Below are 25462 nucleotides of genomic sequence, written 5' to 3'. Positions count from 1 at the left end.
CTTTGGTTAAAAAAAGAGGATCTTAATCTTTAACAAAATGGTATGTCTCTCTAGGGTCCTTCACGTAAGGTCGTCAGACACCCAAGGTAACAATCTAAGCCTGTCAGTTTCAAAAACAAACACTTTTAGTGGATGTAAATTAACGGCACACAAATGCCCTGAGTGGTTACATTGTACCCTGTTTCACGGCTGCCGGCTGCCAGCTGCAGCGGTCTCTGACAATACTGGACCTGTTTCAAAAATTGTTGTTCCCTTTAGTCACTGAGAAACAAAATTTTTGAAAAATAAGGGCTACACTGTAAGCAATTGCTGTTAATTTACAGCTAATGTCCAACAGCAAAATACTGTATTCTTGTAAAAAGGGTTTTGTACAGTAGTTAGCAATGCATTATGGGTTGCTCCAGTTAACAGTATGCTGCTGTTTTAATTTACAGAACACTACAGTATTTTCTGGAAATGGGGTGTTGCATGGAGAATTTTTGCCCAGAGCTTGGGCAAAAATTTTATTTAAAGTTAGTTTTGAAGCTCTAACATTAGGCTAGTGCTTTTTGTTTCTCAGTCAACATAGACGGAAATATACTGCCCTCGACTCCCAGAAGACTTCAGAAACTGTCATTTGGACGGCAGATTTTCCCAAGGAGAATGAACATTTTGGGGGACATGTGCTTACACATTAACAAGACCTGCTTCATCAACATTGATGAGTCTTGCATTTATAAATCAGACGGTAATGAAAAATTGTTGTTTTTTTTTAATATCAAGCTGATGCCCAACAGGCTGTCCAGCTCATTTTAATATGCCAGTTATCAATGAGGAGGAGATCTGAATAGCTCAAACAATTAGCCTATTTACGAGTGTTTTTTGGCAATTAAATTTGATAAGGGTCTGCATCTCAGGAACGACATTCTCGTTAACCTGGTGTTTAAGCACGAAAAGGCCAGCGTGGGCAGAGGGAAGCAGCAGTAAAGTAGAACATTAGCCTACTGGGATATTTTCACATCTAGCCCTGTGGTTAACACAGAAATATGCTGCATTTAAATTTTAAGATAATAGACTAGGAAAAAGTTAAACAAAATGGATACTGTAAAATAATGGTATATTTCTGGCATCTGTGCTGCCGGTATTTCACCATATACTGTGGAACTACAGAAATATACTATTTTCTGTCTTACTGTAATAGGCTGTAAAGTCATTTCACAGCATTTATACTGTAAAGTTGCAGTATATTGCTGGGGTCTGTGCCGCCAGCTCTTTACTGTTATTATACAATGAAATTATTTACAGTGTAGGTTACCCTTTAGGATGATCTACAGTTGGTCCAACATGATGATCGGGGCAACAGCTCTGCTGAACTTGCAAGTTCTGTGTAAGACGTTACTGTGATCCACAACTACAGGCCTGAAAAGTCTGCGGTATCAGATGATATGAGGGTTGTATTTCATCCTGACTGGCATGAACTTGTGATATACTCTGGTGTATTCCGTCTCTGTTACCACAGTTCAAGTTTCCTCACAGAATTAGTAAATAAGAAGGGAAGACCTTTCTGGGACAACAGAGTTCAGAGACGTTTGTGCAAAGGAAAAATACATCTTTTCATAAATTAAGGAGTATCTCTCCTGAAATCATTAGATTTTTGTGGCACCATTAAAATTCCCAATATAAAACTGGTGTGAAGACACAGCATTTTGTCACATCACCTCCACACAGAAATATTCACACATTAGCTTGTGATCCACTGGTGTTGTAACACTGTCGAATGTCAATACATACCAGAGCTGAGGCTTCTTATCATCAAGTATAAAGTACACAACACACAAGGAAGTTGTTGCTTACAGCCATTAGCACCAAACCTCTTTCCTCTATCTCAGGGCTTGAGGCTGAAAAGTGTAGTGGAAGGTTTCTACAAATAAAAGTTCAATTATAGATTATTTTTTTGACTTTTTTCATTTCCCACTTTAAAGATGAGGCTGCTTGCTACGGGTCCTGCACTAATCTGATGTTGAAGACCTGCTCCTGAACCACAACCAGGGCATGTATTACCACAACTGCCCCGCAATCCGCACATATAACCAATTAGCTCCGCAACCCGACATGCCAACACAAGATCTACAGCCAAAAAAAACAAATCATAGAATAACCATGCATTGTTCAAATAATACATTAGGGAGCACATTTAAAGTTATTATTTTAGAACATTTTATATCTGTAAAAGTAAGATATGATATTATATCACAGTTGCCTGCCGGTTTGTAATGCACCTGACTGAAGCTGATGTCTTTATCATTATCAGATGATTTTATTGTAATATATTTATCATCAAGCCTTGACAATATGACTTGCAAGTTCTTTTTTAAACCCAAAACCAAACCTGGAAATAAAGTCAAAAAGAGAAAATACAATCACCAATCCCCATTTTTGCGTGCACCCACAGATACCTGACCCGATGCAGGACTCTGAGGCCCAACGATTTACAGGGGTTGATGTATCATTTAAGGGATCAAAGACCCATAATCATCATCAAAAGTACACCTTGGTGCTAGCACCAGGCAGATTATAGCAAGCAACCAAGAGAAAAACTATGAGGATATTAACTCGCCTCCACATGTGCAAATATTTTAGATTTTAGAGAAAAGACAAGTCAACAATACACATGCCATGTGCAAAGAATGCCACTACGAGATAAAATATTCAGGATACATACTGAACCTTGCCAGGTATCGTACTCAACTAACTTGTTGCTCTTGTATTGACAACATCAAGTGCTCTGTTTAAACAATTTTATGCAGAAAAATGGCTAAAAATCAACTGTACTGCTCTCCCTTCTGTTCAAGAGATGCAGTGACTTACACAAACAGTGAGTAAGACAAAGCATTAGTTATAAGTAGAGGAAAAGTCCACTGAAGGCTAGGCTAATTTATGCAAAGTAAAATGCTACAGGCTTGTAATAGGCAAATCCTTTGTCTTTGAACTTTGACTGTTATTACTGGGCTCATTCTATACTTTTGTTAAATGTTCTTGTATTTAAACCATGTTATATGTGCTTTAAAATAAACTTTAATGCATTTAACTGGTTATATATATTTATTTATGTGTTGATTTTTGTTTTTAAGGCTAAAAGCAAATAAGAAAGGGGTGGCAGCTTCTTCTGTGTGAGATGGACATAAGATATTGTATCATATTAATTGCAAAGTGAATCAAATCAAAATCCTATAATGACAGACATTGGGATATCAGCAAATGCTACACTGTTGTCCACAGAATCAATAGTGATTTGTACCCCTATTGCTTATGATAGCCAAAGAGATGAAAGAAAACCAAACATGACTGAAGTCTGAAGTAAAGCTGCATCAAACTAATCATGGAAGCTTTGGGAAAAGTTCACATTTTTTCCAAATGAGAGTACCACAAGCCAAGGTTACAAGGAAGAGGACACAAGACAGAGAGACAGAAAGGAGACACACAAAACAGCCTGTTCTCAAAACCATGGAATGATGTGCAGCCATGGCCTCGTAATAAAGTGAATATTAGACAAAGTCCTCTTGGTTTCCTGCTCTGAGTTGGCTCTGATGTTTCCTGCGGAAGAGAAAATCTTCCCAGCTGGAGTCCAAAATCCTTCATGCTGCCCATCCACTCCCAAACTGTCTGCATGCCCAACAAATACGTGACTGGAAAAACCTTATCACTCAGATTCAAGTGTTTCAGCCATATACTGCATAGCTCTGTGCCTCTGCCTGTAAGCTACATTTCAAACAGATTGATTTTGAAGTTAAAGATATGCACCAGGTGTGTCCCTATGTCCTAGCCTCTCATAAATGTCCATCTGGACTAAAGTGGTGGCGACCGTTACTGCCATCTTATCCATAAAGCCATGCTGTTATCATGGCAAAGCAAACATAAAAATCATTACCCATTCTGTCTGCTGACATCCATTAAATTATCCAAACTGACTCTCTTGTGCAGCAGAATTGGCACACTCTGAATCACAGTTTTTTCTTGTGCAATGAAGGATTATAACCAGCTTTTTGTGTGTGCTTAGGTTGTTCTCATGCACTATTTGCACATATACCTACAAAAAGTAGGGGGGGGGGGGGCACTGCACTAATGGAGGAAGAGCCATGGACTACAAATACTCTAAGAAGTATGCATGCTGAATAACAATATCAAAATCTCTTTTTCTGATGGTTTGAATAAGTGGCTAAATTTGTCTTTAGTCACTTTTTAGAAATTGAGTTACCAAGAGGGCTGGAAAAGTCATAAATCTTGTGAGATAGTCACAAAGTTGGCAACACTGGAGGGCTATGCTCACATGACCTATCCATTAAGGTACAGAAGGAAGTGGTTTAACAAACACAGGACTTTCCCCCATTAAAGTTGTTTATGTCCCATGTGAAACCAAGTAAACTTTAACTTACTTTAACGTATGACACCATCATGTTCCTTTTCCTACACCTAACGTACATAACATTAAATTAAGCATGTAACGTGATGATGCCCAACCATATTTCTTGTCCTCATTTTAACCTTCGTAAGTTTATTCTGCTATATTTAAGTAAACCTTAAGTACGCACCGTGATGACATACAACCATGTTTCTTTTCCTAAACCTCACCTCCACAACATTAAATTAAGTATGTAACATGATGATGTCCAAACATGTTTCTTTTCCTAAACCTTGCCAATATAATTTCACCCTGCTGTTCTTGACTTATGTAGCTTTACACTAAGTGCACAATGTACCAATGCCCAACCATATTTCTTTTCCTAAACCTAACCAATGTAACTTTACGTTAAGCACAAAATGTGACAACTTGCAACTGTGTTTCGTTTCCTTAACCTTTTCTATGTAACTTGACTTGCCTATACATAACCTGTGTAACTTTACGTCAAGTACATAATATAACATTAAGCGTGTAACTTAATGTTTAGTATGAAACATGCCAACAACAATCATATTTCTTTTCCTAAACCTAACCAATGTAACATCACTTTCCTTTACCTAACCTTTGCAACTTTACATTAAGTACATAATGTGACAACGCCCAACCATGTTTCTTTTCCTGAACTTAACGTACATGCCTGTAGGTTAAGTACATAACTTTATGTCAAGTACATAACATGACGACAACATTCATGGGCTGCTTATTTGTTAGATATCATATAAACTGTTGTGCAGGGATACATTGGCTGACTTCCAAATAAATTAATTAGTTTATAGACTAACCTGTCAAATTGTCCAACCACAGATCTCTGCAGAACTTGGTGGGTAAAATATTATCAAAAACCAAAAGGACTGTTGCCACAACTATGAAAATAAGAAAGACGTTTAAGAGTTACAGCTCTTATTTAATGCTCGGGAAAAGACTAAATCCAAAACCCACTACAGTCTGATTGAGTACAGGTACCTGCTGGATGTATAAGACTCATTTTGTTTTAAAAATGCTTCAAAACAGCTTGCTGAGACTTAGTGCTGCCTGGGCAAACACTATCCATCATTGCAAATGAGACCATTATGGTAATTCTTCCAAACAAAACATTATATTTCTAAATTCACTGCAACTGCAACATCAGCTCTCCCAGTATTGAAGGTGCACAGAGATTATTTAATTATGTTAGCCTCTACTGGGACTGAAATTCAGTCCAGCTGCCTTACTACCATCAGAATTAATAAGGCATGATGATGGAAAAAGGGAAAATATTTAAATTAAATGAGTATCGTCTCATTGAAAGTGATGGATTACTTTTGCTGGCATGTCTCTCAACTTTTTCCAATTTTTCTGTGAGTCTTTGATTCTCAGCAGGTGAAGCGAATCTGCAGTACATCAGACAGCAGCAGGAGCCTCTGTCTGCAGCGAACACATCAGTGGGTTTAGACTTTTTATCACTTTACAAAGCCCTGCAGGAACTTTGAGCTTCCTACACTTGTGTTTACTTTGTGTTGTTGTGTTCTCCTCTGCAGGATTAAAGAAGTGAAGCCTTGGGGGAAATACTCTTTTGTTACACCATTAAACAAACAAAAAACAGTGTTACTTAAGTTAAACTATTTTATGTTCAGGAAAACAAAACAACACTTAGAAGATTTAAAGTGCCGCATTTTGCATTATTTTTCCTGACAACAATCCAACAGGCCTGAACAAATGGTGAAAAACATGCCAAGAGGAGTTAAACAGAGAAGCATGGAGTTAGCGTTACATTGTAAAGAAAAATACAAAACTGTGACCCTTTACATTCAGTGTGCGCATGTTTCTTTTAAACTATGTCAGTGTTGTTTCAGAGAGAAATAAGAAGAAAGCTCTTGCGTCTTGGCACTCCATTAAGTTTTAACTTGTGTTTATTCTCATTTGGTGAAGCCCGCCTGAGATAGCACATTCTAATTATGCACCGCTAATTCATCATCTGAGCCAAAACTCCCCCAGGATAAACAGTGGGACTCAGTCTTGAATTGGAAGTTCTGCTGCTGGAAACCCTTTTGTTCTGTTGTTGTGGTCCATTGGATCGGAGCCTCAGAAGTTGATCACAATGTGTCTGTCCATTCGTATATCAGTTACTCACGCTGTATTACATTGAATTAGAGAAGAAAACTATGTTTTTCTTGCGTGCCTTCAGTGAAAAAGAATACAAAAATGGAGTGAATTCTTAATAAATGTGAGTCATTTTTAAACCAAAGATTCATTTATCCAGTTGTATACTTCCCAAAGAGACAGTCCTTTCTGATGGAGAACTGAGCTTGAAGTTAAACTTCTCTATGCTACTTTGGTGAATCCAAACTAACCCTTTAAAACATAAAAGTCACACATTAACACAAACATGCTACCAGCAGCAGCTCCTGTGCTCAGCGACGTAAAATGACTGTTTTTGTCAATGGAGTCTGGCTTCGAAGAGAGCATCGATTGAGTTTCACTTTTAGTTCAGTTCCCTGTTGGAAAGGCCTATCTGTTTGGGAAACACTGATCATGAGACTGGATAAATGAATCTTGGATTATTCTGACTATATTATACGTTTTTTTGGATTCTTCGTTTATTGGAGGCATGCAAGAAAAGGTTTTCTTCACAAATTCAACATAACATGTAGTTAATATACAAATGGTCATTTGGGGTGTGAAGTATTTCTTTATCTTTTGTTACCTCAAATTAAAGTCAGGATGTGAATCTCTGTCTCCACCATCAAAGTCCTACGCTTTTTGTGCACCAACTATCCACCCTCACCACCTCCAATGTGGTACCAAAATATAACATTCCTTCACTGTAAAAAACACTGCCACAGAACATAATCCATTCTGCAATTACATTTCTATTACAATACTGGGCAAAAAAATAAGTAGTATGTAAATGTAATTTCTAGGAGAAAGGGTTGAGATAAAAATGTACATAAATAAAAGCAGTGAATATGAAAGAGTGCATTAAACAGGCATAAAGGAAAAGACAAAGCACGCATCTCTATGACTCACTTCTTCTCATAAAATGATCAGTTGGATGAATGCGTAAAACTGCGTTCCACTGCCATGCAGCATGATCTTAATTCTGGCTCTGATATTTCCCAAGTAACTTTTCAGATATTATTTCAGTAGCCTGCAGTTTTTGTTGCGAAATGATAAATGGTGGAAAGTGAGACAGTTGACACCATCAGGCACTGCAGATGTAGCTGCAATAAAATGGAAAATATTGCTCTCACTAAGCTCACAAAAACAAAACACTGGAGTTAAGCTATTCAGAATGGCAATATGGCAATGTTGGAGCCATTTTGGTTGGTTTGAATGTTTATATAATGCCAAACAACATCAAACCCAGAGTAAAACTGCTCTCAGGGACAAGAAGTCCAGATGTTTCTCACTGTTTGATAAACCTGCAGGATTCATCCTGCTTCCAAGGCTACGTGGATCAGCCCTTTGCCACGGTTGGCCTTACAGTGAGTTGAACAGCAGCTCTGCAGCTGTATAGCTTGACATAATGAGAGCAGCCCTCTCTACGTGTCAACCCCTACAGTAAACCTGCAGTGCTGCTTTATTATGTTACAAGCTCATCAAGCTGGGAAGAGTTCATCTTTGCATGTGTATAATAACTGCCTGGAAGACGCAGCGATTGAGTGCGCAGCCGCCTCGACTGTTGTCGGAGGACGGGACAGCCAGGTGATTTAGTGGGCCTCTGCAGTGCTCGGGGGTTTAGGAATTTGATTTGAGGGACTGAGGCCGACTGGTGACACTTCATAAATCAACCACATCCACCTGACAGAAAATCACCGAGGTTTAGACTCCTCTCCAGACAAAGCTTACAGACGATCAACATTTTATTACCCTATATGAAATACTCTCCAGAGTATTAACCAAGGATGAAAACTCGAACATCCAGTGTCACGATATAGTAAGGATCCTCAGCTTGCTTTGTATGGGGGCTAGCTTTGCAAAATGACAGGAGGCCAGAGGCCAGTTGCAGCAGCACCATACATGTTCATAGGATTTTCGGATGTTTTCAGGATTTTAGGGTATTTCTAGGGCGGTGGGATATTTCTAGGATTTAGCATGTTTCTAGGATTTTCTTTGGACTTTTCTTGGATTTAAGGACATTTCTTGGATTTCAGGATGCTTCTAAGATTTAAGGACTTTTCTCTGCCTGCAGGATATTTCTAGGGTTTTTGGACGTTTCTAGGATTTTAGAACATTTCTAGGAATTAGGCACGTCTCTAGGGTTTTGGGATGTTTCCAGGATTCTTTTACAATTTTAAGACGTTTCTAGAATTTTAAGATGTATATAGAAGAATGTTTCTAGAATTTTAGGCCATTTCAAGCATTTTAGCACCTTTCTAAGAGTTAAGGACATTTCTTGGACTTTAGTACATTTCTAGGACTATAGGACATTTCTAGGATTTTAGAGCATTTCCCCAGATTCATTTAGGATTTTAATACATTTCCAGAATTTTAGGAAGTTTTGAGATTTTTAGGACATTTCAAGCTTTTTAGCAGATTTTTAGGATTATAGGACATTTCTAAGATTTTAGCACATTTTTAGGATTTTAGAACATTTCTTGGTTTTTAAGGCATTTCCTGAACTTAAGAACAATTCTAGGATGTTAGGACATTTCTTGGAATTTAGGGCATTTCTAGGATTTCAGGGCATTAGGGGCTTAGCTAGGACCTCTGTTTGGGGGTGCAGGGAATCCTCCACTAACACTTTTTTAATAAACAATCTCTATTTTGATGCTGTATATGCACCCTGACACCTTATGTATGCTTAACGAACAAAAACAATTCCCAGTGTGAATCACTGGGCACTGACAGTGTGCCCTGGATAGGGTGTCACCCAACACCCTGTAGGGGGCCAGATTTAGCCCGTGGGCCATAACTTTACTGTCGCTGCTACATAGTGCCAGTTTCAATTTCATTCTGACAATGCTTTATCACAGTCCAAAAATGTGTCAGACATTTTACTTATCTAAGATTTAAATTTAAATAAAAGAGATTAATGCACGCTGCATGTCTGTTATGAGATTCTCATAATGTGATTTGTCAGCTGCTCATTTCTCTATGGCACAGATTCCACAGGCATTATCACCCAGAACCTGTTTATTGGTTACAGACAAGAGCTCTCAGCTCATATAGAAGGTGTTATGTCTCGGTCTTAACACATCCCAAGATCGAGAGAAGGAGATAGAGGAAGAAGACGTGATTTTCAAACCACCTAGGAATACATAACTGCTTCTGTCACTATATGCACATGAATGAAACACATTATGTGGACTGACTTATAGTTGAAAAAAAAAACATTTCTAGAGAGAGAGGACTGAAGATGACAAAGGGAAGATGAAGAATGAGCGGGACAAGAAATGTTAATTTCATCCTCAAACAAAAAAGAAAATCCCCTGAGGAAATGAGTTGCACTGGACAAAAGACTTTGTTTGAAGTAATGGAATATTTCTACATTAAATGAAATAGATGAAAATTAAATACCTGCAGGCATATGGAGCCAGACTGCACTGAAAGTAAAATTTGGCACTGAAAGCCACGCCTGAGCTGAAAAATGTAACACTGGCATTGATAGTTATATTCCAAAAAGGTGTATTTTCATTTAAAAAAAAAAAAAAAACATTAGCTAACGCGTTTTAGCAAAAGTTAGTGCTTGCTACAGCAGACACTTTTCTAAATCAGCATGACGTCAGTTAAACATTTACTTTAACCCAGCCTATGAGGAGAAACAATGAAAAAACAACAATAAGAAACAAACTTACTTGCAGTTTGGGAGTAGTTCATGATCTCTGCCAAACAGCTTCTCGCAGCCACTGTAGACAATACCTGTGACGGAGCAGTGCTTGGTGGAATTGTCCCTTACGGCTCCCTTACAGTGAAGATGGCTGCAAAGATAATAAAAAAGGGGACTTATTTATCTCCTAACATGCCTTACTTTGGCACAACAGCAAACTTTTATTTTGTTTTTTTTCTTTTAAATGCATCTGTGTCCCTGAGAGGAGGAGCTGCTGTAAGTAAATGCAAACTTTTAGACCCAGCAGAATGAACAGTTAAGATGTACTTTCAATGCGCCTCACGTTCTGCTGCTCCATCTGTGCCCAGACTGCTCTCCAAGAGTGTGACGCAAATAATAACAGAAAGGTATTAATATTTCAACAGTGCTTTTAATGAATGGTTCAGCTCCAAAACTGGAAAATCTACTTGTGGCAGCAAATGTTTTAATTGTAAAAGGCCACCACACAGGTTATAAAGGAATGTGTGGGTTTCAGTTTGCTCAGTTTCTGAGCCACAACGAAGGCCAAAATTAAGTCTTGTTTTGAGTCAAGATGATTCCTGGAAATACATTTCCTCTGTGCTTTTGCTATATGATTTTGCTGAAGAAGTCTTCAGCAAAATCCTACCTCCCTGTTAAAGTGAGCAAGGAGTCAAAAGTATATCATGGTATGAAACAGTCAATATAACAGGTTTTTCGACAATTGTGAATCACTGCAACTGGGAGAGGTCCTTGTGCATACAGAAATAAGTGTGCGCACAAAGTATTAGGCCGACTGGCCTAGTAGTTTGGAGATTAGTTTCAGACAGATACACAAACACACTTACACATGTACACACAACCAAACACATGATCCCCTGCAGGCTTCAGCCTGGTGGAATTGTCCTTTACAGCTCCCTTATAGTCAAAGTGCTGGCAAAGATAACAAAAACAGGGATTTATTCATCTCATATTGTGCTTATCTTTAGTGGATAATAACATATCATATGGTATGTAATTAATCTAACGAAGTTTTCGTTCAAATCAAAGCCAAACCTTTTTATGGAGGACAATTTGAGCCAAGACAAAGGGAAAAATATGGCTTGCAACAGATGCTGAGGCTTCTTGTTTTGAAAGATTTTTGCTTGAAATATATTTTGCAGTATGCTTTTGCACATGATTTTGTTGAGGGCTTGCAAACCCTACAGCCCAGTTAAGAGGAGTGGAGAGTCAACAGTTTATGATGTGAAAAAAGTCATTAAAACAGGATTTTCAACAAGTCTGAATCACTGCAACTGAGAGGAGTCCTTGAGCATACAGAAATTACTCTGCACACAAAGTACTGGCTGATTGGCCCAGTAGTTTGTGAGATTAGCTACAGACAGATACATGCATACATGACATGACCAAACTCATAATCCCTTACAAGCTTAGGCCTGGTGGATATAATTAACTGTTACAGTATTATCTGATTTTGTTTCATATTTTTGTGCCAGAAAAGGAAGTGGTGCACCTCGCATTTTAGGGCCCTGCTCTCTTCCAACTGTGAGCCATCCCCAGATGTGAGATCCACAGTTGGACCCTCTTAGCTTCCTGAAAGGACTAATGAAAGACTATTTGTTTGTGTATTCTTACCACGCTGTTCATGCTCCCTCTGTTAAAGCCCTGAGAGAGTAGCACAGAGATGGATGAATGGATTACATGAGCTGAATCAAAGTAGAGAGAGAAAGAAGGAACAGAGAAGGTGAGAGAGGAGGGATGGTGTGAAAGGAGTGACTGGTGCATGATGTCAGAAAGAGAGGAGATGGAAATACGAGGTGAGAGAGTGAGAGAGTGAACCTATGTAATCCCTCAGCTTGGGCGTTGCCAAGTTGAATTCCCCTTTGCCCGAGCAGTGGCATCCAAGAAGGATCGAGCCATAAAAATGATACAGAGTGGGGACTTTGGCCATGGCCAGGGGAATATACATTATACATACCCCTGCTTTCATTACGCCTCAGTCTGCACACAGCACAGTGTCCTCTTCTCATCTACTTCCTCTTTATTGCCTCCATTTCTCACACTGGGAATTCATTAGAAATTGACCGCGTGACAAGTGCGCAGAGCTTAAACCACTTAATGGATGCAGAAGATAATAGACATCGCTCTTTGTGTGTGCCGAGACAGTCGGGAGGGTCTGTTCACGTGTGCCTACAGTGTTGACTCTCCTATGGAACACTGACTGTGTTAGTTTTTCTGACTTTTTCATTAACATACATCAACATTTGCACCTGCCAGTAATGGAAATGTGGACAGATAAGAACTTTTTCTCCCACAATCACAAACACAGGCACCTTATCGCAAGGCTGCCAGGCAACGGTGTGTTTACCTGTCACACCAAATGCATGACACTCCTCATCGTGTTTGCCACTGTGGAAACACTGATCTTTGGGGGCAGATTGCAAACTGTGTTTACTTTATACTTCCAGGTTTTGAATGGAGTGATTGTTGTGTGAGGGAAACTTTGCCCTCCTCCTCATGCACTGATTGGCATTAAAGAAGCAGCGACATAAAAACGTGATTACAACAGGAAGCAGGGCGATGTAAGAGAGGATACGACTGAATGCTTTTTTGCAGGTAAATGGGGATTGTCTCCAGCAGAGCGGGTAGATGGCAATCAGACAGCTCATGCTCATATCTTTTCACAAACAAAAAACTCAAGATGACTATCTCACTTGGACAATGTTGTGATGCCTTTAGATAGAGAGCAAACCGGTTTTGCATTTGCATGACTTCTTGAAAGTAAGGGTGTGTGGTAGCTTACTGGAAATATCTTTTTCATATTATCCCCAAATACAAAAAGTAAGAAGAGAGACTTGCTTTGTTTCGCCATTTTTGTCTTTAACAGTTAAATGTAAAACGTATTTATAATTGTAACAATACAGTAAATATAAAAGAAAACTTTACTCGCAAAATGACTATTTGTATATCAGTTGTTCAGTGCATGTTCTTTGCTTTTCTAGCATGCCTCCACAGTGAACGGAGAATCTAAAAACTGAAAAAATTCTTGTTCAGTTTAAGTGATCGGGGTCTACATTTGACAACAGAAAAGCTATATCACAACATTCATTTACAGACTCTCACAACTCGCACTGTATGATCTGAATTCTCATTCATCCAGTTGTATGCTCAATACTTCCCAAACAGACAGACCTTTCAGACAGGGAACTGAATTTAAAGTAAAACTTTTCTATGTTCTCTTCAAAACCGGACTTCATTGACAAAAGCCGTAATTTACTTCACTGAACACGAGAGCTGCTGGTCAACCACTGCCTTGATTGGTTAGTTTATTTGTGTTAAATCTGAACTAACCCTTTAAAACACCAAAATCACAAAATAAAACAAACAACTAACTGATTGAGGCAATGGTAGACCAGCCGCTCCTGTGTTCAGGGAGGTAATTTTGTTTTTCTTTGCATGTGTGTGTGTATGTGTGTGTTTGAAGTCAGCATAGATTAAGTTTCACTTTACATTCAGTCCCCCATTGGAAAGTGCTGTCGCTTTGGGAGGTTCTAGGCATACAACTGGATAAATGATGCTTGGATTATACTGCATTAGTTGTGTAAGAGTTTATAAACAGATCATTTAATATGGTTACAGCTGCTAAACATGGATGGCTATGACTGTAATTCATCAAGTAATTTCTCAGTTTTTTTTTGATTTTTGGTTCACTGGAGGCATGCAAGAAAAAGGTTTTCTCCACAAATTCAACATAACACATGAGCATGAGTAATTAAAATACAAGTGGTCAGCTGGGGGATGAAGTATTCCTTTAAAGTTTGTTAATATATATAAAGTCTTGCTGTTATTAAACATTGTCCCCATTTATTTTAATTTATGAGAAATATTATCATTCACTGTGGAGGCTTGCAAGTAAAACTTTTGTGAAGTGAACTTGTGAAGTTTTCTTCACAAATTCAAGGTAACTCTGAGCAGAGCTGATACATAAATGGTCATCTGGGGGGTGAAGAATTCCTTTAACCTTTGTTAATATATATAGTTTTGCTGCAGTTAAGCATGGTCCCCATTTAATTCAATTGATCATTTTTGCTGGTTTTGGAAGTTTGGAGGCAAAAAAATGTTCTCTTCAAAAATTCAAGGTATGAAGCGGTGTGTAATAGACACATAAATGGTTATTTTACAGATTAAGTATTTCTTAAATGCCATCGCTAAACTGTGTTTTGTGTTTGTGTTGTTTTTCAATTCATCCTGCCTTAAGGTTTATGAATACAATACACTGCATTTGTACAAGCAGCCCTCTGATGAATGCACATCATCAGCGCACCGAATTATATCAGACTACATGCAGTATTAGCTGTTCATGTTGAACAAAAGAAAATGATCTGTTTAGCCGTTCTTTGGGTTATCAGATAACACGGATAAAATAATCAGATTAAGACCTACAAAAGACAATGTCTTATCTTAATAGGTCAAACATGAGTGTGCATGTAAACACATTCAATATAATTTCAGCAAACTTTACAGAAGTGTGTGTTGTGTACTGGGACTGAGACCGACTGTGAGAACAATGAGCCATCTGGAAGGTGAGATCATTCCTTTAAGACAGGGTGGAGCTGAAGACAGGGATTGCAGATGGATTTAACCCAGACTGACATGGTTATAAGAATTTTGACAGACTGTGTGCGTCATAATTCAAACACACACACACACACATGCAGGAACCCATGCTCTCACAAATGCACTAAAACGTACACATACATAAATAAAAGTGGTTAGCCAATCCTACTTGAACTGAGCGGGGCCTCTTTCCGAGATGCTTATCTCTGAGAGCTCCACATGCTAGTTAAACCTCATCTCTCTGTAGTGTTCTTCCTCGTTAGAGTAACTGAGAGAGGAAGGGAGACTGTTGTGTTTTCATAGGCTGGCTGCCCAGGCTGACCTCTGCTGGCATGCAGCCAGGGTGGAGACATTTGACTTAATCCAACATGATGAAGCGGCTAAGCGACCCAGTCATACTGGACTGCAGCACTGGGTGGTTCAACGGAGACGATGGAACTAAAACAATCGTGAACAATGACGTCTGTCTTGAAGGATCACCGGGGTCACTGATTCTTATTGGACAGGACAGGGGTAGGAGAGCATGTTCGATGAAGCAACAACCAGAGAAAAGAGATTAAGTCACTCTTTCTCATCCATCATACCACCGACGTCCACCTTCAGTTACATAAAGAAACTACACACCTCTGCTATAGTGCACCTTCATTCCATCTGGAAATCAAAAATGTGCCCAAGGGCATAAAAGTCAAGAAAAAAACTTTATACCAGATTTTACAAAGCATGGAAAATATTGATATTATTGTTTGGATTAAACAAGACCAAAGCACTGTGTGAGAATGGGGACAAAATAGTAATAATACATTAACTAGATAGGACAACATGGCTATGTTTGCAGGAAGAGATGTAACTACAATGTTTTATCCTTTTCCCATAAAAATGATCACATGTTTGTATTTGGTGCACACATTTCTGTATTGGTCCAATAACAATAATTTAATTTTTTATCACAACAAGGGGCGGAGCAACATGGCTTTAAAATAATATCAATATTTTTAGGCTATATCGCACTACACAATATTCATCTCGATATTTTGAAATCTCCTCTAAAGTACTGTAAGCTACTTTAATGAAAAAAAAAAAACTGCCACGCAGACAGACGGAAAGTGTTATCAGATGATGTAAACAAAATCATTGGCACAGCATAATATAAAATGATGATTTTTTTTCTTATTGCAGTCCGGCAAAAGTTAAACCAGGTTCAACTTTTTTGCCAGAAAACTATCTTTCTCTGCCAGAGCTCCCTGTGTTGGCCCCTGTGCCGCGTCACCAGACTGGCTTCATTTGAATGGATAAGGCAGCTGAGATTTTTCATATAGGGCTGACTTTGGTCTGAACATGGTCTTCATATAAATTGCCATCATGTTCTCATAATGACATTTTGCTTTACAAATCTTTCTGCAAAGACAGAGATGATGCTTGTCAGCTCCCTTGGCGCCGGTTAGCTCATTTCAATTCTGCCCGTGCTGTCAGCCCTGTCGACAACGTTTGCCTCTGTCTCCTATGGATTCTGTTAGCCACACAAATGCTTTTCTCTCTGTAGAAATCTGTGATGAAAGATGGCATGGCTTCCATCGTGGTCATGAATATCAGAGGTCATATTTCTTTGTTTTAATTCCTCAGCTGCTTCTCAACAATGTGTTTCGGTGTGTGTAATGAAGAAAGCTGTGGGGTGAAAATCAATTTCACATCAACAAACAGCATCCTGTGTTTGTGATATATCATCAAGCGTATAAATGCAAGTGTTTTGTGATCACACCAAACCCCCCAACCCCCCGACACACACAAACACACGCACACACAACACCAGCAGTCCACGCAAACACACAGTCACACTCAGGTACAACCATGATTTGATTTATAGGCAAGCGGTGGACGCTGCTCTGCAGGGCAATGCATTAAGCTCTTATCTGCCTCTCCTGTAGAAGGCAGGCCTCATATCATTTCGGAGAGGCCTATAAACCATTGCCACTAGAGATTCATACACCCACAGAGCTGCAGAGAGAAGAGGAACACAACAAAAATACTTTCTTATTGATGGGAAGCCGGTTAGGTTGAGAGCAGTAGGTGGGAATGCTTTTTTGAAAAGCGTGTGAAATGTAGAGTGAGGGTCAGAGAACAGAGGCTGGAAAAAAAACACCAGTTTTTTGGAAGGAGATAAGATATGAAAGGTTATTGAAAATTTAAGCAGAAAAAAAAACCTCTGCCTTATCTGCGCAGGGGAATCTCTGTGTCTTCAAAGACGGCGGCAAAACACAACCTGTTAAGTCTGATTCAATCTAATAAGCCCGAACATAATCCTCTCACTTTGGTCCTCACAGACTGAGGCGTAGGCTGAATACTAATAATGCACAGATGTAACTGAAAGGAGACAATAATATTCTTGCAACATCTTACTATAAATTAACAGGCAGAGCTGTACAGAATAGCTGACGTCTGTGTGTAGGTGTTGCGAGTTATACATAGAGAAAGGAAGAGCGTATAGAATAGAAAAAAAATACTGTTACTCTGTTCATGTTTGTAGCAGCTGCTTCACACTGAGGAAAAAAAGAAGTGTGCCGGGGGTTCATTCAGAATATAAAACGGAAGAAAACAACAACTGGTTCAATAAATTAACTTCCCTGCCCTTCCTTTGAAGTTCATATTATAGTGTTTTATCATGAATTTTGTTGTGGGGTGCTGCTCTTTATTGCCTTCTCGTTTTTGAAAAACATTCATATGGAATTTGTAGATATTTGTAAAAACTTGAGTTGGCTAGAGTATACCTGTTTGACATAACTTCAAAAGAGTTAACACCATTATTAATGAGACTTTGTGAGAATGTCTGCAGTCCTTTTCTTGACCAGGATTTTAATATATTATCCATTTGGTTTGGTTTTAACTGTTGGGTTTAAGTTGATGTACAATCCATGTATGCGGACCAGTGATTGGATTGAAAGGATGTGAATCAACTTGAGATGTAATGTTACATTATATGACCCACTGGACTCGACAGCAGTATCGATAAGCTCAAACATTATCAATTTTTTATTTTCCAAAAAAAAGCAGAGCCCGTTCCTCAATAGTACTGGCTTTCGATCCCCATCCCTCGTCATGGGTAAAAGAAAAACTGGATTGAGGTCAGAAAAACATGCGGGCATTATTAAAAAACACCAAGGGTAAGAGCTGGTAGGAGACGTGATCCGAACTGTGGTCTCTGGTGTCACAGTCACATGCTTTTTACACAGTCTGTCTCTTTAAAGGCTTGAACTAACAAATACCAGTGCTGTCTGCTGAGGACGGAAATAGGATGTGTATATCATCATAAAAAAGAACTGGGTGTTGTGACTCAGTTTTTGCTTTCCACCCCCAAACGCAGGAAAATCACGTCTCCTCTTTTCTCTCTTCATCTTTGTATTGGAGTGGTCGTGTAAGTGAGAGGATCAGAGATAAATGGAGGCTTCCCACATTCATCTCTGTCAAGTTTAGTCCCTCCTTCATATCCTGCCTCTGCCCCCCCCTCCTCCTATCTCTCTCTCACCCCTATTTTGGTCACCAAAAAGTATACATAGCAGAACACTCGGTTACTTCATCCACATTCCACTCAGAGATAAAAACCTATAATTAGACTTGTCTAAATTCGTGTGAATTTCTCCTGTCTGTCTCACAGGTACAGTACAAAGCTGATCTGCTGATCTGAGGGCCCCTGCAGGTTTGGACTGCAGACTTCCCCTGACCTGATTGTGTTGGCTGGAAATGGAGCAGATGTCTCCAGATGGTTGACTGTACTTCTTTTCTCTATCTGGGTAAACACACAGAAAGCAGATGCACGCTGCCCTTACAGAAGTGGTTCAAACACGGAATATAACTGAAGTAAATCCAGGCTGAAGCAGTGTGCTCTCACAGCCGGCATGTAAAGAGTGGGCGAGATGCTGCAGGAGCAGAACGTCACATGACATCAAATCAAATGTAAATAAAACAGCCTATGGGCAGCAAATGGCCATATAAGTCATCATCATACTCTCAACTTTTGATAAAAATCATACTGTATTTCCTTGACCTCTGCTGGCAACAGGTAATCCATCACAGTCAACATTTTGTGTCCTATTTCTTAATGCAGTTGCAAGCAGGGACCGGTTAAGAAAACTCTCCTTGCTGATGCTTTCAAGGACACTCTGACATGAGATTTGCAAATCAGGCAAGCCGTGCATGAGCAATGTTCGCATAAACTCAAAAGACAAAGCAGGATGCTGTAAAAAAGCTAATGAGAAGTTGACTAACCCTTTGAAACTTAAGCAAATTGGTTTGATTTCTAGCAAAAACTTGGGAAGAAGGCAATGAGCGACTTGAACTTAATTACCTGAAAATTAGCACAAAAAAAACAAACAAATAAAAACAAAACAATAAGAAAATTCCCTGAAACACTTAAAAATATATATATATATATATATATATATATATATATATATATATATATATATATATATATATATGTGTGTGTGTGTGTGTGTGTGTGTGTGTGTGTGTAACATCATTATTTTTTCATATAGTTCATGGTCTTGAATATAAAACTCAAAGAACAGATGTGATACGATGTGATGCGGTGCGATGCGATACGATACACTTGTCTTGTCTTGTCTTGGACTCAGCACTGCACATAGTGCATCCACACTTACATAGAAACAGTTTTCACACCATGACATTAAAAACACAACAGCCTGAACAAAAACAACACCTGAAAGGCAACTGCACATAGTACCCAAACAAACTGAAAACAATACAAAAACAACATCCCAAACTAGAAAAGTGCACTCAGTAGAGTTCAGATCTCTGCCAGGCAGCTGTTGCCCCACTGCCCTGCAAAAACACACACCTTGTCTATTTTTGACTGAGCCACCATGCAATGCACAGTGCAGACCGATTTCCGTGCTAACAAGCACTGTGTGTGAAATATAGGTACGATGATATTATGAGGATGAATGTATTTTTAATGACTCTAACACAGACACAAATTTTATGTCATTCACTGGAGTTTTAATAGTATTTACTTTGGAGTTTTAATAGTATTTACTTTGTCCGTAGGCCACAATACAACTAAAAAGAAAATCACAACAATACACAATAAGACAAAAACTAGAATTACTGTCTTATAAATGAATGCCTTGGCAAACTAGACAATTTGCACTTATAGTTTACAATCATGTCTGTGAAAACATGGATGCTTCACACACATCTCTAGATTTGAAGCACCATCTCCAACCATCTACACCATCAGCACAGTTTCAAGGTAGGCACCCAATAATTGTCAAAATTTAGACTGCTTGCTTTTTACATATACTTTTGACTTTCAGTACCAAAACATTTAATATCATAAAATTATTTTGATACTTAAGTACAGTAATTATCCGATACTGCTTTTACCACTGTCAGTATCTATCCAAATGTCTCCCCTTCAGTTCCAGAGTTATGATGTAAAATAATGACCAGAACAGTGTTTTTTTTTTGCAGAGCATTGTGATGTCACAGTGAAGGTGACCTTTGACCTTTTAGATATAAAACAGAATCACTTCATCATTTTAATGGTATATGATGTCTTGTCATGATTAGCGTATAAATTCCTAAGTTATGGCCAAATTTATTTTATTATTTTGTGACTTTGACCTTTGACCACCAAAATCTAATCACTTCATCACTGAGTCGTTTGTTTGTGCCAAATCTGAAAAGATTCCCTCAAGGTGTTGTTGAGGTATAGACAGACAAGGTCACAGTGATCTTGTACTATGGCCACCAAAATCTAACCAGTTGACTGCTGAGTCCAAGTGGCTGTTCATGGCAAATTTAAAGAATTCCCTCAAGCCATTCCTGAGATATCGACTTCACGAGAATGGGAAGGAAAAACAGGCAACACGAAAACACAGTGCCTCTGGCTACAGCTATTGTTGACACAGAGGTATAAAAACAACAAAAAAACATTTAACTAAATAGTCTGCTTACTTACTTAACATAGAAGCACACACCAGGTCCCAGCCTGACCACGGAGAGCTGCAAGCAGTGGAATTGTCCCTCTGGGCTCCCTTACAATCAAGATGGTGGCTAAGAAAACACACAAAAAAAGGATTTATTCATCTCATATCATGTTAAACTCTAATGGATCATAAAATATCAGGTACAAACTTAATCTGCTGATGCTTCAGAAGGTCCCGCTTTTCAACTGATGCCAATTTTTGAGCCGAGATGGTAAAGGCCTGTCGTTTTTAGCCAAGCCACAAGTTTTTTTTTCAACAACTGTGAATAAACCCAACCATGAAGTCCTTGAACGTACAGTCATAAATGTGCACACAAAATATCAGTCTGAATGGTCCAGTAATTTGTGAGATTAGCTGCTGACAGACAGATATACACACACACACACACACACACACACACACACACACACACACACACACACACACACACACACGCACACACACATGCACACACTCATCCAAAGGCATGATCTTCTCCAGAGTTATGCCTGGCGGAGATATTTCACATGAGGGACTGCTTAACACCTACAGATGATCTTATGATCTTGATAAAGCACTTTTTTCCTCTCCTCCTAGGCTTCCTCCAGATTACTGGCTAATTTATGTTTCATATATGAATCTCATAAAGTAAATATTCTGTTGTAGAGCTCCAACATGCAAAATCACAGTATGGTCCTTAATATGTGCGAAGACTTTGTGCTAATGGCAGTACCTAACAATGGAATTAACTAAAGCTGAAACCTAAACAGCGTCTCAATGAGGGAAGTTTTTCAGGGCCCTACATTACGTGCTAAACTGATAAGACATTATTCTGATTTAAACACACTTCCTACATCACAGCTTAAAGGCAGCGCATCCCTTTTTCTCCATAAGTGGTATTCGTAGCTCAGATGCTTCGAACAGCCTGCAAGGATTTAACTATCGCCTTTAATGTCTGCGCTCCTATAGTGATGACTCATGCTCACATGACTGAGCTATGCTAGGAATTCAGGTTTCATTTGTGTTTTTTTTTTTTGTTTAGAAGCCCTTCCAGGTCCACCTGCTTCACAGCTTGCATGATTAAAGAAAAGCATCTCGCCATTCAGCAAAGACCCACTGCAGGCATTTTTCCATGGCTTCTGCCAAAAATAATATCTTACAATTAGTGGTACAGATTCTTATTGACTCCACGTGGACATGCTCCACATGGTTTAGCAGACTCACACCGCGGAAATTGGTGTGAGAACAGCTATTAAAGGGTCGAATCAGCCATGTCACGAAAGACGTTTTTATCACATGCAGAACATGTAGAGGTACCTATCCAAGCCCATTTCAGTCAGCTGTCTTTTTTTTACACTATGAGCACAAATGGAAAGGAAATCTTAGAAAGATTTCCACTTTAGATAAGAGGAAAATCATGTTTTCTTTTTCGTTGTTATTGTTTTTAAAAATTTGAGCAAATTTACCTTGTAACTGTACGTCTTTGTACTCTTTAAGATCAGTGTGTAAGATTAAGGGGGACTTAGCGGCATCTAGTGGTGAGGATTGCAGATTGCTACCAGCTGAAACTTCTCCTGGGGAGAATTCCTTTTGAGTTCATTGTTCCGTTTAAATGTTACGTTCTACTTCTGAGTCTGCTCTTGACGTTCTGGGATGCCTCTACTGTGATGTCAACAAAGGTACATGGTGGGATGACGCGGAATGTGGTTATGTTTACACAACATAAGCACATGACGACATAAAGCAGGACGCCAAAAGGCAGAAGAGGCACCTGGTAAGGTGTAGAATAAAAACCATCACATTCAGATGGGAAGTGAACAATGCACTCTCACGTGAAAGTCCGAGGTTTGTTGGACCCGTCCAACACCCCTCATGCCTGCCCAGTAGTGACCTTTGTGCTCCATATATTACGTCGTTATCAGCAGCGTTTCAACCTATCGCCGTCCATTGGCATATCATGTTGCAGCAGTAGCTGCTGTCTAGCAGCCTATAATAACACTGCAAACAGTTGCTGGATTCTGAGTTGACGCCATAAAGCAGCGTATCATGCGGAAGCAAACAGTGGCTTTTGGTGCTACTGTGGATATATGCAGATCATTTTAATTAAACAAACACAATGTGATTCTGATTTTCAGGTGATTATACACTGAAGCTGACCTACTTTTTTTGTTATATTCCATTTCTGACAGTATATCCCCCTAAATCCTACACACTGGACTTTTAATTTGCTGTTGTGCATAATACTGCATGTACTTATGATTGTGTTCCAACCAAGAAACACACACCAAAGTAAGTGTATGACCCTTGCACAGTGTCCTAAGAACTAGGGGAGGTGATACTTCTGCAATACTGATGAAATAAACATGAAGGACTCCCACAGGACACGCAAGGCAGACTGAGGCAACAGCATCTGTTCTACAGGCAGACACAAACAGAAACACACAAACAAAAACAGACATACATATAAAACACCGACATCTGCTTCTCACAGTACTTCCCACAAATGTCTAATAGTGACTGATCTCCTTAACTGTTACTGCGTATATTGCACTCCAGCTCCTTTTAACGTAATAAGATGAGTTAAGTTAATGATAGGAGGAATGTGCAGAACAATACTCTTTCCGGAAATGAGAAGGAGGAAAAACAAATGCTCAACTAATCAAATGCCTGCATATGTTGTGTTGTTTTGTCTGCTCGAGAGTTTAATGCTGTCACTTCTAATGGGTCCCTCAGGGGAAACAGGAGAGACTCACAACTATCACCTTACTATTGTTGCACACCGGGATACAGTTTCAGACAGATTCTGCAGGCAGGTTTCAACAAAAGAGCGCAGACAGACGCATTCTGCAAATGTATAAATATTTAACCTGACACATGAAGTTCAACATAACCCCACAACACATGGCGAAGAAAATAACTCAACACCGCATGGAAAAGGACACTGAGGTAACTTAATCAGAGGCTGAAAATCAATCAGGAGCCTGTCAGCCATACAGTATAAAAAGTCTGACAATCAGCACTTTAATATATGAAAGATGCCAAATCAACTTAATTACAAATTTGCACCACTATAAACAACACCAGAATGATTTAATATGGCAAAAGAAACGGTCTTAAAAACCAAAACATCCACCAACATAATCAAAAAAACATGCTGCTGTGTCCTAAAACAACCGATATGAACATTTTCTGATCCAGCAGCTATTGACAAACCACATCTGAACTATGATAAAACCATAAATAGGAACTTTTTTCTCATGTTACTACGCAAAACTGCTCACAGCAAGGTCTGTGGACATTGCTGTTGATTTTTCCAAATACATTTTTTGGCGCTTTGAACTGCAACTAGTTCCATTATATTGGGGAGAAGGCAGACATCTCTACGACCAATGCTTTTTCAGCACTCTGCAACTCATATAAAACAATCTAGAATGATATATAGCACTACAGGTAAGAGAAAAAAACTTATTTTTGATTTGGAGATGAGCTGTTCCTTTAAATTTCTTTTTCATGATGTGTTCGGATGATTCAGTCCCCCTCCTCTAGTTCTTTAATGAAGCCAGGCTTTCTTCTTCATTGGTCACATCTCGCATTAATCAACTTTCTGTCTGGGTTATAATACAGCCATTGTACATGACAGGCTCCAGAATTTAATCTACAGCGGAGCGGTAAATGAGAAGCCCTTCACAGCTGATGTGACAGGACCATCTATGTGTTGCACTCTTTCCCTTGAACCACTGAGCTCTGAGTAGGGGTCGCTCAGCCGGAATGGGCTCGCCGGGACAAGGTCGGAAGTTCAAACAAGCACATCTCATCAAACGGTCACATGGTAAAAAACATTTGGAGTGAAAGGCTGAAGGTGGTGTTTAATGGAGGGGACTGCTTCTCTAGGTCAGAAACTCCCACATACATGAACAAACCACCTCAGCAGAAACGCGCCCGATGCAGGTAGACATGGATGTAGAATAAAACAGCGAGGACAAGGTGCGACGGTGCAGGCTGTTCTCACTGTAAACTCGCTCTGAATGGTACTGTCAATCTCTCAGTTTGCTTTGTCGGCATGGGCGTCAGACTCCTCTGTAGGTGGATTAGACTCTGTTTGAACATAACTTGCCCTCAGGAGAACTGCAAAGAAGTGGATTTGGTTAATGGGAATCTGTCCATCACCATATCTCAACTCGTTGTACATTCAATTACCGCGCTGCCTGCCTGGCTGCCTGTAATTATTTACTGATCTGGCCGACAGAGCTTTCAAGTTCAAGTGGGTTTGTGTGTGAGGCAGGGGGTGTAAGTATAGGGGCAGTAGTGGTGGAGGTGGTTGGGGGACATCCATGGAGTTTATTACAAGGGAGGACGGTCATGTGTCACTGAAGTTCATTGTACTGCAGCGCCAGCATTCCCGATGACTTCAGTGACTCCTAACAGCAAGAGGAATCGTGGTGATTAAGCAGGACGACGTGAAAACTGATTTCCAAAAAGACCGAGTCATCCCCTTCGTAGGGTGGGGGAAGCACGGCAATGATTTAATTCCTCTTTGTTGATTTTAGGAGTGCTTCTCATAAACATCAGTCGCAGAACCCCCCAAGAAATCGTGTTCTTTGCAGGATTTTTGGCAACAGAATCAGGATCCGGAGGCAGAAAGTCCTAAATGAAGACAGA

General features: G+C 39.3%; 1 long non-coding RNA gene across 2 annotated transcripts in view; it reads right to left on the bottom strand.

The window, feature by feature from the left end:
* Positions 1 to 25462, bottom strand: part of LOC148186161 (uncharacterized) — a 148334-nt gene that overhangs the window by 45046 nt on the left and 77826 nt on the right. For both annotated transcript variants that reach the window (XR_015775162.1, XR_015775163.1), the window contains 2 exons: positions 20797 to 20891; positions 10216 to 10338 (listed from right to left, as the gene is read on the bottom strand). This is a non-coding gene — a long non-coding RNA (uncharacterized LOC148186161). The remainder of the gene's footprint in view (positions 1 to 10215; positions 10339 to 20796; positions 20892 to 25462) is intronic.

Source organism: Plectropomus leopardus, chromosome 20 (assembly GCF_026936395.1).
Source record: "Plectropomus leopardus strain MGB_pleo_1.0 chromosome 20, ASM2693639v1, whole genome shotgun sequence".
Lineage (NCBI taxonomy): Eukaryota > Metazoa > Chordata > Actinopteri > Perciformes > Serranidae > Plectropomus > Plectropomus leopardus.
Note: the sequence above shows the minus strand (reverse complement) of the source record. Positions and strands in the feature narration are given on the sequence as shown.